The sequence below is a fragment of the Bos taurus genome, chromosome 13 (genome assembly GCF_002263795.3).
Source record: "Bos taurus isolate L1 Dominette 01449 registration number 42190680 breed Hereford chromosome 13, ARS-UCD2.0, whole genome shotgun sequence".
NCBI lineage: Eukaryota > Metazoa > Chordata > Mammalia > Artiodactyla > Bovidae > Bos > Bos taurus.
The window spans coordinates 56,846,336-56,864,862 of record NC_037340.1 but is presented as its reverse complement, the minus strand read 5'-3'; the positions used below and the strand labels follow the sequence as shown (position 1 = coordinate 56,864,862).

The window sequence follows — 18,527 nt, the reverse complement described above, 5'->3', positions numbered from 1 at the left end:
TAGCAGAGTTGAATAGTTGCCCGGAGATGTCTGACTCACAAAGTCTAAAATATTGCCTCTCTGGCCTTTCATAGAACTTGTTTGATGCCCCCTGCACTAGAGACATCATTCATGCTTTTGTCCTTTCTGGTAACACTTGAGAGGTGTCCTCACAGATCATCAGCAGCAGCTCTCTGCATTTGTGCTATGCTTTCTATGGCACCCACTGGCCACCGGTGGCTACTGAATACCTGAAATGAGGTCAGTCCATATGGAATGGAATTTTACATTTTATTTAGCTTGAATTAATTTAGATTTATTAGTCAAAGCTATGGCTTTTCCAGCAGTCATGTATGGATGTGACAGTTGCACCATAAAGAAGGCTGAGCCCCAAAGAATTGATGCTTTTGAACTGTGGTGCTCGAGGAGACTCTTGAGAGTTCCTTGGACAGCAAGGAGATCAAACCAGTCAATCCTAAAGGAAATCAATCCTGAATATTCATTGGAAGGATTGATGCTGAAGCTGAAGCTTCGATACTTTGGTCACCTGATGTGAAGAGCTGACACATTGGAAAAGATCCTGATGCTGGGAAAGATTAGGGCAGGAGGGGAAGGGGGTGACAGAGGATGAGATGATTGGATGGCATCACTGACTCAGTGAACATGACTTTAAGCAAACTCTGGGAGACAGTGAAGGACAGGGAAGCCTGGCGTACTGCAGTCCTTGGGGTTGCAGAGTCAGACATGACTGAGTGACTAAGCAGCAAGAGAAAAATGCAGTGTACACCAAACAGCATATTTTTTGCCCTAGTATTGCTGAAGGCAGAGGTGGGGTAGAGATGGCAAGTCAAATGATAGAAAGAAACAGAAAATACGCATGGCCAGACTGATGAGCGCCTCAAACCAACAGAAGGCAGCAAGAGGGGACGTGTGCTTGGTTTCTAGGGAATCACCTGGGTGGCCGTGGTGGTTTTGCAGTTGTAAACTTTCGCCTTGCCTCTTCGAGGAATGCAGTACAACTTTAGAACAGGGGTGTTGCAAGTGTAACAAACTATAATACTGAAAAATATACCTGCCATGCAAAAGGCCCATGAATGTGTCTTTGGAGATAAGGAACTCAGCTTATAAGTTACCAGAAATGGACCAGCAGGGTAGGGACACATAACTGAATGTACAGTATTATTCTTAAACCTCTCCTCCATCTCCCTGCCCACCTCCACCCCTTTCCTCCCCCCTCTGTCTCTGTTTTTCTGTGTCTCTATGTCTTTCTCTCCCTTGGTAGAGAAATAGATGGATAAATAGATCTATGGATATGTGTGAATCCAGCACATATGTATATAACATTTAATTATCTTGTCAAGGATATCTCAGAATTTTCAGGGAGCAGTTAACTCTGACTTGGTGGTTTTCAGTGTCTGTTTATGTACAGATAAATTATACAGTGATGATGGCGTAGTTCTGCTTTATTTATTACTCCTCTGTTAGTCTGTGTAAAGTCAATTAAGCTTCTCAGAGCCCCAGTCTTCCCATGAAAATCAGGTCCCATCACTTAGGAAACCTGATGATGAATGGCTGTTCTAGTCTCACAGAGAATGTGGACAGCTTCCCTTGTGACCGACTCCCTGGTTGTCTGGATGACCTTGTCCTGCTGAGGTCTGGACGTAGAGTAGACTGCTTCTCTACAAACTAGATTATGGGAAGAAGAGGTCAGAATTACATAGAAAAGGGGACTCAGATACGTGGACAAACTTGCCAACCCCCATTCTGCCTTCTTTGGTGTCCTTGATGTGGACGAGTGTTGGGTTATTTCACCATTTTTAAAAATTAAAAAAAATTTTTTGGCTGTGCAACACAGCATGTGGGGCCTTATTTCCTTGACCAGGGATCAACCCTGCAACCCCCTGTACTGGAAGCATGAAGTCTTAACCACAAGACCGGCAGGGCAGGCCCTTCACTATTTGGTTATTTGCTTGTTTGTCTAATGCCCCTTTATTTTGTTTTTCTTTTCAGGCGTTTTTTTTTTTTTTTTTTTTAAGAAATACTCATTATTGAAAATTCAGAAAACACAAAAATAGTGCGAAAGAAATAAGAACCATTCACAAACTCTCCACTACCATCCAAAGATAACTGTTAGGACTACTTTTAATGTTTCCTTCCAGACATTTTTTGTGTAAAAATACTTTACACAGGATAATTCTTACTGTATTGTGATCTTTCAGTCTCTCCTTTATTAAATTAGGCTTCCTTGGTGGCTCAGATGGTAAAGAATTTGCCTGCAATGCAGGAGACCCAGGTTTGATCCCTAGGTTGGGAAGATCCCCTGGAGAAGGGCATGGTAACCCACCCCAGTATTCTTGCCTGGAGAATCCTGTGGACAGAGGAGCCTGGCGGGCTATAGTGCATGGGGTTGCAGAGTCGGACATGACTGAGCAACTACCACTTTATTAAATTAATGTGTCATACCATTGCATTGTGTCTCTCTGTATACTTGAAACTATGGTCTCTAATGGTCTCCTAACATCCCAGGAGACAAACTTGCCAAAATTTATTGATTGCCCATTTGCCTTTCATGGAAACTTAGTCTGGCTTGAGTCTTCCGTTTATTTTTTGTTTCTTGCTGTAATAAAGACCTCCATATTGGACTTCAGACTACATATCTTTTCTGGGTATCTTTGATGATTTCTTTAGGAGAAATTCCTGGAAATAAGATTCCTGAGTACCGGGGAACAAAGCTAACATGTAGATATAGTGTACCAGCATGTTCTCCAGCTAAAGGTGGAGTATTCATGGAGAGAAAGCAATCCTGTTGAAGCAGATAGCATTAAGTGGCTTAATTCTGTTCCTGAAAGCTGGGGTTCAGAGCGGGTGGAAATACCTAGCCCCACACCCAGCATGCAGCAGACACTCGATGAATGCCTTTCCCCTTTATTTCTAGTAACTTTCCCCATCTGTGAGAATTAAAATTACACCTGCTTTCTTTATCTTTTTAAATTGGCCTTAGGTGAGGAGCCCTGGGGGGATTCAACACACACACACACACACACACACACACACACACACACACACACACACCGCGATCTGTTTTTGTTATTATTTCAAGCATCTTGATTTAACCAGTTTGGTTAAGTTTTGCCTATTTTTTGAGCAGTTTTGCATAAAACTGTGTCCTTACTCCGAGAGGAGAACAAATATTTGCCTCAATCTTCATGGGATAATTAGACTCTAAAATTAGAAGGCAAACGGTGCACGTTCAAATGCATCTAAATAAAACCCCAGGCGGGGGGACTCAGCCTTCCTGGCAGCGCTGGTGAACTTTGGTGCACGCCTGATGGAGCAGCGCGAGGCTGAGAGGGAGGCATGGGGGCTAGTCCTCATGGGGCGCTCAGGGCACATGCCTGCAGGTTGCTGACACAATCCCTTTACTTTGTCTAAAAATACTGGGTTCCAAACTTAAAGGAGGAGGGGTTGGAGACCTTCCAGAATGTCTTGCGTTGGCCCAGTGTGCGGATCCGATGTGGGCAGCCCCGAGGGGGTGTCAGTCCCATTTCCTATTGCTCTGTGAGCTCCTTGGAGAGCATTCTTGGCCTCGGGGAAGGAGGGTGGTCAGACAGCTCTGGGCTGAAGTACCCTTTTCTGCCTTAACATGTTGTTTAGTCACTCAGTCGCGTCTGACTCTTTGTGACTCCATGGACTGCAGCATGCCAGGCTTCCCTGTCCTTCACTATTTTGTGGAGTTTGCTCAAACTCACGTCCGTTGAATTGATGATGCCATCCAACCATCTCATCCTCTGTCGTCCCCTTCTCCTCCTGCCCTCAATCTTTCCCAGCATCAGGGTCTTTTCCAGTGAGTCGGTTCTTCACATCAGGTGGTCAAGGTATTGGAGCTTCAGCTTCAGCATCAGTCCTTCCAATGAATATTCAGGGTTGTTTTCCTGGTTTGATTAACTTTGATCAAACCAGATTGACTGATCTCCTTGCTGTCCAAAGAACTCTCAAGAGTCTTCTTTAACACCACAGTTCAAAAGCATCAATTGTTTGGTGCTTAGCCTTCTTTATGGTCCAGCTCTCATCCATACATGACTACTGGAAAAACTATAGCTTTGACTATGTGATCCTTTGTTAGCAAAGTGATGTCTCTGCTTTCTAATACACTAAGATTGTCAAATATTTTCTTCCAAGGAGCAAGCACCTTTTAATTTCATGGCTGCAATCGCCATCCACAGTGATTTTGGAGCCCAATAAAATAAAATCTGTCACTGTTTCCATTGTTTCCCCGTCTATTTGCCATGGAGTAATGGGACCAGATGCCATGATCTTAGTTTTTTGAATGTTGAGTTTTGAGCCAAACTTTTTCACTATGCTCTTTCATCTTCATCAAGAGCCTCTTTAGTTCCTCTTTGCTTTCTGCCACTGGAGTAGTGTCATCTGCATATTTGATGTTGTTAATCAATTAATCTTAATTCCAGGTTGTGATTAACATAGTCCCTGAATGTTCCAGAGCAAACCCTCCATCCACCGGTCCACTCTGCAAATGTTTATTTCATGATTTCTAAAGGTCGTGGATGCAATGGCAGCTTACAGTCTAGTGGGGTGGAAAAGACTCCTTTAAGAAGTTAAGGTCCATCAGAGGCCTGCTACATGCAGGCACAGAGCTGGGGCCGTGGCTACCCCAGGATCAAAAGGGACATGACATCCTCCTCATGGGGCTGGCCCTCTGATGGAAAAGATGACTGTTTATCCATGAATCACCAGCAAGTTTATAGTGAAAGGGAGCTCTGTGTGCGGTGTATCTGGTGTATGTGCTGTGTTTTGTGGTGAAAACAGCCTTGATGAACTTCTGTGTGAGTGCGTGTGTGCTCAGTCACTGCAGTTGTGTCTGACTGTGACTTTATGGACTGTAGCGTGCCAGGCTCCTCTGTCCATGGGATTCTCCAGGCAAGAATACTGGAGTGGCTTGCCATGCCCTCCTCCAGGGGCTCTCCCTGACCCAGGAGTTGACTCTGGGTCACCTGCGCCCCCTGCATTGCAGGCAGATTCTTCACCCAGTGAGCCACCTGGGAAGCAGACTTCTGTCTCTTGTGATGTAAAATGAAATGAAGGATGGAGAAAAATGCCCATCGCATTAGTTGTTCAGTGTCAAGTTCCTCTTCCCTTCCTTGTCTCTGCCTGCCCATAGCCCACTATACTGTAAACTCTGAAAAGTTGGGAGCCCAGGGTCTAGTCCAGCACGTAGTAGTGGGACCTGTGTGTCTGGGATGGCTGGACAGGGAAATGTTAAGTCTACATAACACGCCAGGGACGTGTTGAGTCTACTACTCCTCCCAGGCAGCAGTGTGTCTGGGCACCTGGAGGTGGCGCTGTGGAGAAGAGGTGTGTTCCCAGCCAGAGCTGATTCCTGTCACTGCCTTTGCACCTGCCACTTCCCTTCATATCAGCTGCTCCACCTGGCTGGGACTGCCTAGCAGGGCTGGGCTGACCTCCCTTCTTCCAGATAACAGGTGCTCAGTCTTTTTAGAACAAACAGAAGTCCTGTTTAGACTCAGCAGGGAGGGGAAGGAAGGGAGGGAGAGAAGAAAAGAAGGAAGAGCTTGCCTGGAGCAGCCTTGCCTCGGATCTTAGCATCCCTGGCTCCTTCTCAGTATTCCCATCCCTCCCCAGCCACCCCTGCACTCCCCTCCTGGTCCCACTGCATTCTATCTGGACACACTTAGCACCATCCAGAAATAGATTATTTATGCACAGTTGAATATTGCTTCTATCGCGTATATAGGAAATGCAAATATATATGATACACATCATGTGTGCATGCCTGTTTTCATCACCTGAAGCTCATTTGAATGAAAACAGTCTTTTCCAGCACCAAGTGCAGTGCCTGGCATGCAGTGACTGCTGAGCTATGACTGGAATGCGTGAATGACTTTCCCTTTTCCCTCCACTTGCTGTATTTTTCATGAGACTGTGAAGCCCAGAAACCCTGCCCACCACTCGAGCCCACCCAGCAGGCCCCGCAGTCCAGAGGGTGGGGAGTTGATGATGGGGAGAACTTCTTTCAGTGCCTTGTGGGCCATTCCAGGGTCTTAATGCCCCTGATTTTTTGAGGGGACCCCATGTATGTCTCAACAGAGATGATGTCAGGCCTGCCTGAGTCCCCTGTGATCTTTTTTCCCTTCCTTTTTCCTTTTCCCCTGATTTCCCAAATCCCTTTGATGGACAAGTTCCACAGTTTCAGGAGGGTAGAAACATGTTATCGTCATGTTTCCACACATGGGCACACATGCCATGTAGAAAGTCATCTCCCACAGCATCCAGATTCCTAATCAGGTTTCCCGAGTGTCACCAGGATCAGGGTCCCTGAATCCAGGTTCCTGTCCCGTGTCCCACGTCCCTGTTGCCTGTGACCTTGTGGCCTTTCTTGGTTCTGATACCTCAGATCTAGGACTTGAATCATGTCATTTCTGCATTTTCTTCCAGCTTCAAAATTTTCCATGTGACACTGTTCTCTGTAGCCTGTTGATGGTGGAACACGACCTTGGGATTAATTGTGGGTGATGGAGACAAGATGCCTTCCATTCAGAAGGGTTTTCATCTCATTGGTCAAGATTCTTTGTTTGCTTGTGGCTTTAGTTGCTGTTGTGAAACCCAAGTACACTGGCTTCATGTAAAGGGTATATGTTGGCTATCAAATCTGATGAGTCCAGGGGGAGACTGACATAGGCCCATGGATCCAGAGGATCTTATTTCATCAGCCTTCGGTCCCTCTCCATCTCCTGACCAGGGACCCTATGCTGGGCCCACTCCTAGGCCAGCTCTTCTTTCCTTTGGGCCTCTTGTAGGCTGCAGGCTCCAGCCAACTCAGGAAAAGAAGAGACTTCCTTTTTTCTATTAGTTCAAAAAGAAAAAACAAAACTCTAGGAAATTGTGTCTTGTTGGTTTGGAGGTGGTCAACCTCTTTGAAATCATATGAAAAGAAGGGGCAAGGAATGGGTCCCTCAAATGAATGGGTCCCAGGGCTGCAACCAGGAAAAGGGTGTAATGGCTGTTGGGTAGGAAAAAATAAGTCCATCTCGTGGTCTTCAAAAAAGGTGTCCTTTAAAGGTGTCCTTTAAAACTTCCTGGGACTTCCCTGGTGGTTGAGTGGCTAAGACTTTGCCTTCAAGTGCAGTAGGTGGGGTTCAGTCCTTGATTGGGAGCTAAGATCCCACATACCTTGTGGCCAAAAAGCCAAAATGTAAAACAAAAGCAATGTTGTATATCAAATTCAATAAAGACTTTAAACATGGTCCACATCAAAAACAATCTTTAAAAAAGAAAATAAAACTTCCTAGTGATGCCTTAACCCTTGAGAGGCTGGCTTGAGTCGGGGGATGGGGGAGGAGTTGGGAGACTTGACCTTCTGGGGCCGGTGGTCCTATTTGCTTTCCTTCCTTGAAATGTACTTGTGCTGACCTTGGTGCTTAACATGGGCTTGTCCTTTTCTCAGCTCACCAGCATCTGTCATTGTCACATCGTCTTGGTGCTAATTAAAGGGGACACATTCGGATTAGTAGGATGATGGATTGGGTCGATGAGATTCAGTGTGGGGTGAGTAAGAGCGGGAGAGGCTTGCTCTTAGAGAAATGACCTCCAAGGAATGATAGAGAACCTGCCTCACGTGTGGAAGAGCTGGGGATGACTTTGGAGCTACCGCCTCCAAAAGGCTTGCTTTCCTGGTGGTCTAGTGGTTAAGACTCTGCACTGCCAATGAAGGGGGCGTGGGTTCGATCCCTGGTTGGGGAACTGAGATCCCACATGCTGCATAGTGTGGCCAAAAGATTTTTTTAAAAAAGCTTGCTTGTATTAGGGGGACCTTCTTTTCCTCTGTTTGAAAACACCTGGGATGGAAAGATGAGACAGGAAGTGTGGCCATTGAGTCTTCAGTTTCCCTTGCTCCATCCAGCTCAGTAATGTCACTTAAGAGTACGATCAGGAGTCAAGTGATTCCCCCCACCCTCCCAGGGTTTATGTGCTGGGTAATTGCTTACTGAGTTAATTTCTGAGTTTTCTTTATATGACTTGACCTCATATTTTTTAAAAAAAGGCTAATGAGAGTGAAATTTTATGCTAAGCATACTGAAAAGCAAATAGCAAATAACCCATCTATGAAATTGTTATAAGAAAAGTTATTATGGTAATGGTTAGAGTAAAACAACTCTATTTAATGCTTGATGGTTATAGAGATTCCAGCCAAGATACGGAATTATATTTTTCTTAAAGGATTTTTTGAGTGCATGAATTTTCATATGAGCTCTTCATACACAGTCACTTGCATTAGTGAAGTAAATTCATCAAAGGGTAAACCATATACAGCAGCCTGCTGTTTTCTTTCTTTAGATACAGTGTATGTTTCATGTTGTGAATGGGGGCTAAATTATACAAGGTAGATTTTGTGGTCATATTTTTATTTGGGCTTGAAGGACTTCTCTGTACCTCATTAAGAAGAATCATCCTTTTAGAATCACAGAAATGCTTATTCCTATTAAGAAGTCAGATGCCAGTACAAATGGATGATTTGAAGACTCTACTAGTTCAAGACTCAGTAATATTCAGTGGTGTCTTTCCTGTAGTGCAGAAGCGTTACTGTTAAGTTGGCATGTACCTTCTATACAAGATGCAAATGTCCTGTATGTATCTGGTCCATGTTCACCTTCACATGTGCAAAATAAGAAACAAAAACCTCATAATGTAGTTTTCCACGTTATCTTTGTTGGTATTGATAATACTTTTACAAATTAGCTTTTATTTGACTTCAGTTCAGTCGCTCAGTCATGTCCGACTCTTTGCTACCCCATGGACCACAGCACGCCAGGCCTCCCTGTCCATCACCAACTCCCGGAGTTTACCCAAACTCATGTCCATTGAGCCGGTGATGCCATCCAACCATCTCATCCTCTGTCGTTCCCTTCTCCTCCTGCCTGCAATCTTTCCCAGCATCAGGGTCTTTTCAAATGAATCAGCTCTCCGCATCAGGTGGCCAAAGTATTAGAGTTTCAGCTTCGGCATCAGTCCTTCCAATGAATACTCAGGACTGATCTCCTTTAGGATGGACTTGTTGGATCTCCTTGCAGTCAAGGGACTCTCAAGAGTCTTCTTCAACCCCACAGTTCAAAAGCATCAATTCGTTGACACTCAGCTTTCTTTATAGTCCAACTCTCACATCCATACATGACTACTGGAAAAACCATAGCCTTGACGAGACGGACCTTTGTTGGCAAAGTAATGTCTCTGCTTTTTAATATGCTGTCTAGGTTGGTCTTACTTGAGTTATTTTAGAGATATTATTGTGTCTTAATTGCTCATTTGTGTCCGACTCTTTATGTCCCCAGGGACTGTAGTCCGCCAGGCTCCTCTGTCCATGGGATTTCCCAGGCAAGGATACTGGAGTGAGTAGCCATTCCCTTCTCTAGGGAATCTACCCAACCAAGGGATTGAACCCAGGTCTCCTGCATTGCAGGCAGATTCTTTACTGTCTGATCACCAGGGAAGCCCCAGAGATATTATTTCCTATTATTACATACTTGCTAATAGGTAGGTTTCCAAATTCTTCAGTATTGAAACTCACGTGGCATTTTCCTGCATACTTTTTCCCTTAAGGTCAAAAGGTAAATTTCTCAAAATATAGATGAATAATTTGTAAATGTGAATGTATTTTATTTTTATGGGTATAGAAATAGATATCAAGGGATTTGCAAAGCATTTCTTTTGGCAAATGAGCATAAAAAATCAAACTATAAAAAATGAAATACTAGGCTCTGGGTACAGGAAAATAGTCATAACAGAAAATGTGGAGAATTTTTTGGTCATGTTTTCAAAGACACCATTCTTAGAAGTCTATATTTCTTCTGTGAAACACAGAAAACAAAGAAATAGTTAACCATCAGCAGAACTACCAGTTAAAACAAGCAAATCAGGGGAAACTCCAAATGGATCTGGGTGATTATCTTTGCATTTCTCTAAAATTAATGAAGTATATTCTTTCTATATATGCACATATCCAAGATTTATATAAGGGGTTATAGACATAAAGATGCTAAGTTCTGAAGAATGAGAATAGATATATAAGCTGTTCCCTGTCTTTTGCATTATGCTGATTTTTCCTGTAAGGGGAAAAATTAATTTTAAAAAGCCAATGGAAAGTAAATTTTCTTATTCCATGAACATTTAAAACAGTGAGATACTATTTCCACTCATGAGACTGGCAAAAGTAGAGACATATGACGATGGCAAGTGTTTGTAAACTTTGCATAAACAGGAAATTTTATGCACTGCTGATGTTAGCATGAATGAGTACAACCAGTTAGGAAATTAACATGGCATACATTCTTGAGTTCAGAACACTGACCTAGGAATGCCCAACCACACCTTTGCCCTGGAGAAGATCACATCATGAGTAGAAGAACAGTCATCAAGGGATATTTATCATAGCATTGATTCAATAGCTAAAAAAGGGGGATGTGTGTGTGTAATAGAGAAACAGGAAATCATGAGCAGGAAAATTGACAATTTAGTCAGTAGAGTCATTGCACTGCAGTGCTGGCAGAGTTGGGAGTTGTGATTGGGTTCCTGAGGTTACTGCAGGGGCTTAAACTCCGTCTGTAATTTTTTTTTGTTGTTCTAGTAAAAAGAAAACCCATCTTAAGCATCTATGTTAAGTGTTCATCTTTGCACATTTTGGCTATTGGATACATGTTTCTTTTCTGTGCATGTGTATTATTTACAAGAAATCAATCCATTCATACTGCATCCTCTAAAGTAGTGGAACTTATTATATTAGAAACTAGAATAAGTCAAAGCACTGAAGTATGTTGTAAATCATGAACTACTGCATCTATAGTTAGTTGTCAGAATGTCCTGCTAGTGTGTATTACCTAATAAACCATATAAAAATAGTTAAAAAAAAACACTTTTCTATTGTCATTACAAAGCAGCTGCATAAAACTTATGGAAGGCAACAGGACTGTATTTAGCAAAATTACAGGCACAGATGGTAAAGAATCCGCCTGCATTGCAGGAGACATAAGAGACGTGGGTTCAATCCCTGGGTCGGAAAGATCGCCTAGAGATGGGAATGGCTACCCACTCCAGTATTCTTGCCTGGAGAATTCCATGGACAGAGAAGCCTGGCAGGCTATAGTCCATAGGGTCACAAAGAGTCAGACATAACTGAGTGATTAACACTTCACTTTCACCCTTTGAACCCAGTAATCTCACTTCTAGGAATCTATCCCAAAATATCTTGGCAAAATATAAAATAGCATAAATGCAAGCCTCTTCATTTTGCCATTACTCATTGTAGCAAAATGTTGGAAACAACCCACATGTTCATGATTAGTGGATTGGCTGGATAGACAGTGGTATATCCACACACTGGAATGTGGGATGGCTGTAAAGAAAAATGAGGCTGCTCTGTGTACCACCATGGGGTGATCCCCAGAATATTTTGGCAGTGGAGGAAAAAATCTAGAACAGTGTTTATAGTATACTGCCTTTGAAGGGGGATTGTGTGCATGCATATGTACATGTGTGTATGTGTATTTAGATTGTCCAAAAGAAACTCTGGAAGCACAAAGCAAAAACTAAGGAAGATGGTTGCTTACTGGGGAAAGAGCCATGGAGTACAGGAGATAGCTACTAAAGTGAGACCTCTATGAGTGTACTTTGTTACATAATTTTAAGCTTTGAAACATATATACTTTATATATTCAAAAATTAAATTAAGGGGAAAATTGAATCAGATGTAATCATTGAACCTAACCCTAACTGTATATCAAGTTGGTGGCTTAACCTTGGGGAACGTAATTTCTCCAAGTGACTTTAAAACCACTGATTTTAACTATCCATCCCTAGTGGGGTATAGTTTAAGGACGTGTGTGAGCGTGTGCTAAGTCGCTTCAGTCATGTCCAACTCTTTGTGACCTCATGGATTGTAGCCCGCCAGCCTCCTCTGTCCATGGGATTCTCCAGGCAAGAATATTGGAATGGGTTGTCATACTTTCCTCCAGGAGATCTTCCTGATCCAGAGACAGACCCCATGTCTCTTAAGTCTCCTGCATTGGCAGGCGGTTTCTTTACCACTAGCGCCACCTGGGAAACCCAGTTTAAGGACACACATGCTTATATAAATGCCAAGAAACCATAAACTACATTTGTTAATCTCATTGTGAGCTGTGACATTGATATTGTTACTTTGAAATTATTATGGGAATAATTTTGGAAAAAGCGAATAAGAAATACATTGCTGTTGTTAGGAATCAAGATTCTTAGCACAATAGAAAAGATACAATTTTTAAAGCTACCTAGAGTCCTATAATATTAAATTTGAATGGGAAATACCAATATGCATTCATAATTATCTTTAGTCTTAAAAAGTCTACTTTATAAATCTGTTCACTGAAAAAGACCTGCAAGTAGTGACAGCCCTGTTGCAATGAACACCCCCTACTGCCCAGATTTTGCTAGCTAAGTCCCATTTCTCATTAAAAGGGAGCAGTATTTCTTGGAGAAATGACTGATTCTTGGTCTGAGATGCTTTATCACACCAGAAAGCAAAGAAGCTATCAAAGATTAACAAGGTTATGTCAAAAGAATATAGGACTACTCTGGTGGTACAGTGGATAGGAATCCACCCATCCATGCAGGGTACATGATTTTGATCCCTGACCCGGGAAGATTCCACATGCTCTGGAGCAGCTTAGCCCATCAGTGTGCCAGAGCTGCTAAAGTCTGTGTGCTCTAGGGCCCGCAACCGACAAGTACTGAGCCTACGTGCTGCAACTGCTGATGCCCGTGTGCCTAGAGCCGATGCACTGCAATAAGAGAAGCCACCACAGTGCACCGCAAGGAACAGTAGCCCTCTTTTGCCACAACTGGAGAAAGCTTGCACGCAGCAACAAAGACCCAGAACAGTGAAAAATAAATACGTAATTAATTAAGAATATAGGAACCAAATTGAATGATTTTCTGCTGGCTAAACTGAGGTGCTTGCATATCAAAGAGAATAATGGTTAAAATGGATTGAAATACATCAAAATTATTTTTTTTAAAAAACCCATGCCCTCAGAATGATACTTGTAAAGATTATTGGTCACCATTATATGTTTCTAGGGCACCAGCACAGGCTTCTCTGGTAGCTCAGCTGGAAAAGAATCTGCCTGCAAAGCAGGAGACCCCAGTCCAATTCCTAGGTTGGGAAGTTCCCCTGGAGAAATGATAGGCTACCCACTCCAGTATTCTTGGGCTTCCCTGGTGGCTCAGCCAGGAAAGAATCTGCCTGCAATGTGGGAGACCTGGGTTTGATCCCTGGGTTGGGAAGATCCCCTGGAGGAGGGCATGGCAATCCACTCCAGTATTCTTGCCTGGAGAATCCTATGGACAGAGGAGCCTGATGGGCTACACTCCACGGGGTTACAAAGAGACAGACATAAGTGAGCGATTAAGCACACGGCACGGGGCGGCAGCACGCTATTCTGAAAGTCACTAAGTAAGAATCAAGCATTTATTCTGCCTTCTGTATATTTCAGGGTATCCGAATAGTTGATGAGGCAAAGTTTTCCTTTATCGAAAAGTTCTAATTAATAAATATAGAAAGAAAGATTAAATTAGAAAATTACCTTTTGGCCACCTTAATTAAAAAACTGGTCTATGTAATTATCATTGAGTGTTAACATCTTTTCCTACCCTTTTACACTCAACCTATTTGCATCCTTGATCTAAAGTGTTTCTCTTGTAGACACGGTAGAGTTGGATCTGATCTGACTTTTTATTCAGTCTGTCCGTCTCCCCCTTTTGTTGGGTTGTCTCATCTATTCGCCTTTAATGTTGTTGACATAGTTGGTTTTGTATCTGGTATTTCACTTTTTGTTTCCTATGGCTCATGTCTTTTTTGTACCTCTGTTCCTCTTTCACTGTTTTCTTTTGAACTGGTGAATTTTTAGTGTTACATTTTTATTTCTTTAATTGTTTTTTAGCTCTTTTCTTAGTGGTTTCTCTAGTAAGGTCGCTCAGTCATGCCTGACTCTTTGCGACCCCGTGGACTGTAGCCCACCAGGCTCCTCTGTCCATGGGATTCTCCAGGCAAGAATACTGGAGTGGGTTGCCATTTCCTTCTCCAGGGGAACTTCCCGACCCAGGGATCGAGCCCAGGTCTCCCGCATTGCAGGCAGACGCTTTAACCTCCAAATACATTTTAATTTATCAGAATACTTCAGATTTATGTTAATTTCAGTGAGGTAGAGAAACATTACTGCTATAAAGTTCTTTCTTTTTCTGCTATAGTGATTATACATATTATATCTGTATATGTTGCAAACCCTGTGGAACAGTTTGACAATTATTGCTTTATATGAACTTATATATTTTAAAGAAGCTAAGAGAATAAAGGATATCAAGTGGATATTTATAATGTTTGTTATATGAACCTTCTTATTTACCATTTATGGTTCTCTTCCTTTGTTACTGTGGATTCAAGTTACCATCTGGTGTATTTTTCTTCCCCATACAGCTTTTCCCACACACTTAGTTTGTATTGTTATTGTTATGTAATTGTTTTTTAAATCAGATAACAAAAGAAAGCAGAAGAATATGCATTCATTCTGTCATATATTGGGTTGGCCAATAAGTTCGTTTGGGTTTTTCCATAAGATGTAATGGGAAAACTTGAATGAACTTTTTGGCCAACCCAGTATAATTACTAACACACATTTATAATTACATAATCACTGGTGCTGATGTTCTTTGTTTTTGCATGTATGTTGATTTGAATTATTGTCTGGCATCTCTTGCTTTCAGCCTGAAAAACTTTCCTGGCATTTCATATAAGGCAGATATGCTAGCAATGAGTCCTATGCTTTATTTATATAGGAATATCTTAATTCACCTTCATTTTTGAAAGATAGTTTTGCTGGATATAAGTTTTATGGTTGACAGTCTTTCTCCTTTTTCTGCAGTTTGAATGTGTCATCCCACTGCCTTCTGGCTTCCATTATTGCTGATGAGAAGTCAGCTGTTAATCTTGGGTCACCTTATTTGTCACTAGTCAGTTTTCTCGTGCTACTTTCAAGATTTTCTCTTTGTCTTTCTCTTTCAACATTTGTATCTGGATGTGGATCTCTTTGAATTTATCCTCTGTAGGGCTTTTTGAGCTTCTTGGATTAATTTTTTTAAAAATCACATTTGAGATGTTTCAGCCATTATTTCTTCCAGCATTTTCTTCCTGTTCCTCTCTCACATGGCTCTCCTGCTGGTACTCCTGTTATGCATATGTTGGTGCACTTAAGGGTGACCCCAGACTTTCTGAGTCTGTTTGTCTTTCTTTGTTCTTTATCTTTACTTTTTATCTTTGTTTTTCAAATTGAATACTTCTCACTTTCAAGTTTGATATTTCTTTTTTCTGCAAGTTCAAAACTATTATGGATCTCCTCTTGTAAATTTTTCATTTTAGATATTGTAATTTTCTGTTCTAGAATTTCCATTTGATTCTTTTAAATAACGTCTGTCTCTTTATTGATAATCTCTTTTTGGTAACACATTGCCATTAGATCTCTCATTTCCTCTCAAAGAATAGTTTTCTTTAGTCTTTGAACATCTTTATAATAGCTGCTTTGAAGTCTTTGTTAAGTCTGACGTCTGGGTCCTTTCATAGACTGTTTTGTTTGTCTGCTTTTTTCCTTATGTACTGGTTACATTTCCATGTTTGTTTATACATTTCATAACTTTCCACCCCCCCCCCACCCAACTGAGGGTTTTAGATAATATATTTTAGCAACACTGGATACTGATTTTCCCTTCCCTCACTCTTGCTGTTTTCTTATTTGTATGTTTTGTGACTTAGGGAGGCTAGTTTATTGTTTTACCACCCCCACCCCCACCCTCACAACCATTGTGGAGCCCTTGATGTTGTTTCTCAGAGGATGCATCCTTGGAGCTGTGCACAGCCACTCTGAGATGATGGTACTTTTAGTAGGTCTCTCTTTGAGGGTTTCTTCCCTAATTTTTCTTTTAAGCTGTTGGCTTCTGTTGGTATCACACCAACCCAGCTATTAGGCTCCACTAATTGCCAGCTGATTGCTCTATTATTTCCAACAATATACAAGGGCTTAAGTTCCTCTGTAGTCTGATCCAATTATATTTGGATTCTTTTGCAGAAGAGCCAATCTTTGGCCAAAAGGGCTATTTTTTAGCCTGTGTCTTTCTTTGATAATATATCTGATCTACAGTTTAGCTTGTTGCTATCATGGAGCCTTGTATACCAGTCTTTAGATTCACTGCTCATTTCCATTGCTCTACCTAATCCGTCATTAAGCCCATATAAATAATTCTTTATTTCTGACATTGCATTTTTCACTGTAGCATTTCTGCTGGGATCATTCTTATGGTTTCCATGTGCTTCAGTTCTGCATCTCTTGAGACATGTTATCTACCATATACACACTATTCTTTAGAATTTTTTATCATAGTTACTTTAAAGTCCCTATCTAATCATTTCTATAGCTAAACTATTGAAATTAAGAAGAATTTATAATTGGGTCCTAGTCAGATCTTTTATTGTCTATTTCCACTCTTGATCATGGGTCAAATTTTCTTGCCTCTTCGTGCATCTTATTTTTTACAACCTGTATGACATTTTGTACCAAACAACATTATATTACTCTTCTTTCAAGCTGTCAGAGTTGGAGCGCCAAGTCAATCTCATTCATGGTTGAACTGAGTTTGGGCTCTTTTTTAGGTTTGGTTTGATTCAGTTCACTACAGGTTTCAAGTGCTTTGAAAGGAGGGTCAGGACTTTCCTTCCACATAGCTTGGGCTCTGTTCACTAAGAGGCCTCCTTGTGCTTTACATCTGAGGTCCCACCTCTCTGAACCTTGAGAGTTCTGTCTCCATGTTACAGCCCAGCTAGCAGATACAGGGGCCCTAGAGACTAATGGTTGACCTCTGGTTCTACTGGAGAGTTTCTCAGATCTGCTCCTGCGCCCCTAGACTTTGGAGGGCAGCTGTCTCACACTCAGTGTAGGTCTGCATTGCCTTGAAGTGGTTTCCTCCAACTCTCTCCTGTTCTCTGGGTCTCAGTAGCTGAAAGCCTGGAGTTTTTTTCCAGGTTGGATTTCTCTTGGGTTTCCTCCTCAGCCCTCCACTTCCATAGAGGGAAGACCCTACACATCTCAGGGGTCTTTCAGTTTTCTGGCTTCAACTGTGGGAAAGAGTAGCCCATTTGTACAAACTCATTCTGTGACTGGAGCTTCTTCACTCTCTAATTTGTCACCTGGCCATCAGAGATTCCTTCAACTATCAGAATGTTTTTCCTCCTTCTGTTCTTCCCTTACTGCTCTCTCAGAGGTGAAAGCAGTCAGCTGGAAAACTCCTTAAATAATCTTTTCTGTCACTCCACTTCCATACTCTGGATTTCATACAAATGTTAGTCATATGTAAACACTTCATATTCACAGTAAGGGCATCATTTTCTTGGAGAGCCAGAAAGTGAGTTGTTTTTTTTGAAACATCTCTAATTTAGTCAATTTTTTTTTTTTAAGACATGGAAATTCTGCAGTAGTTGTTGCCTTTGTCTGTGAAAATTATAGAAAAGAGAAACCAGGAGACTGTCACTTTACTTCTGGAAAGTACTTTCTGTTTGCACTGCTTATGTCATTCACTTTTTCACAATTCTGATGGACGAGGAAGAGAATGGGGCTGTCTGAAAGTCTGTTTGACCAGATCTCCTCACGTGATATGGCTTCTCATTTTTCTAATATCAAAGTTTCAGAATTTTAAAGCAGGCAATGGCCTGCTCAAGTTTACAAAGCTTCTTATTAACCTGGTAGTGAGAGGAAAATTGGGCTGAAGGCTGATCAGAAAAAGAGTTCACCCAAGTACCATGACTTTGTTCTAATTTAAGGAAGTTTAAACCAGAGAAAGTGGTCATTTCCAACTGGGCTGTTCTTGTATTGCTGTGGTGTGTGGTGTATGATCATAGTAGGGACAAATCCATGTGGTCACTTCTATCATGATGCTCCATGGATAGTTGCCAGGATTCTTATTTTAGGGCTTGATTCTTTGGCCCCATGACTGCAACGTGTGTCCACCAATATGTTTGGCTGAATCTTCTTAACCGTGTTGGGAACTGGTCTGGCCTGGCCTCCTGTAGGGCCCTCTTTCTGTGGCCAAAGATGCCAATACAAGTAGTTTCCTACATGCTTGTGGCCTCGACTCCCTTGGACGACAGGCTGGCCATGCAGTGACAGACCTGCCTCTCAGTGGGAGTTTTCAGGATGTCTAATCGGATGGAAATCTGATCTGGATGCACGACTGGCCTTGGCAGTTGGATGGTGCAGAAACCCAAATCTGCCCTGGCTTTACTAGCTCATAAAATGACCACCGCCATCAGTCCTGCTTTGTGGGCCCATTGTCTTCTGGTTGGATGGCTTGGGTTGGATCCATTTCTCAGGAACCTAAAAAAGGGAAGCAGTGCTACCAGGATGTCATGTGGAGGCACAAACCTGGAGCTCCAGGGACCTTCCGGG

At 42.1% G+C, this 18,527-nt stretch overlaps 1 protein-coding gene and 1 non-coding gene across 5 annotated transcripts in view; both read left to right on the top strand.

Annotated features, from left to right (window-relative positions):
• Positions 1-18,527, top strand: part of PHACTR3 (phosphatase and actin regulator 3) — a 206,116-nt gene that overhangs the window by 36,834 nt on the left and 150,755 nt on the right. The gene's annotated exons all lie outside the window — the stretch shown is intronic.
• Positions 14,628-14,687, top strand: MIR2285BZ (microRNA mir-2285bz). Its single transcript, NR_162315.1, has one exon. It is a non-coding gene; the product is annotated as a microRNA mir-2285bz (primary transcript).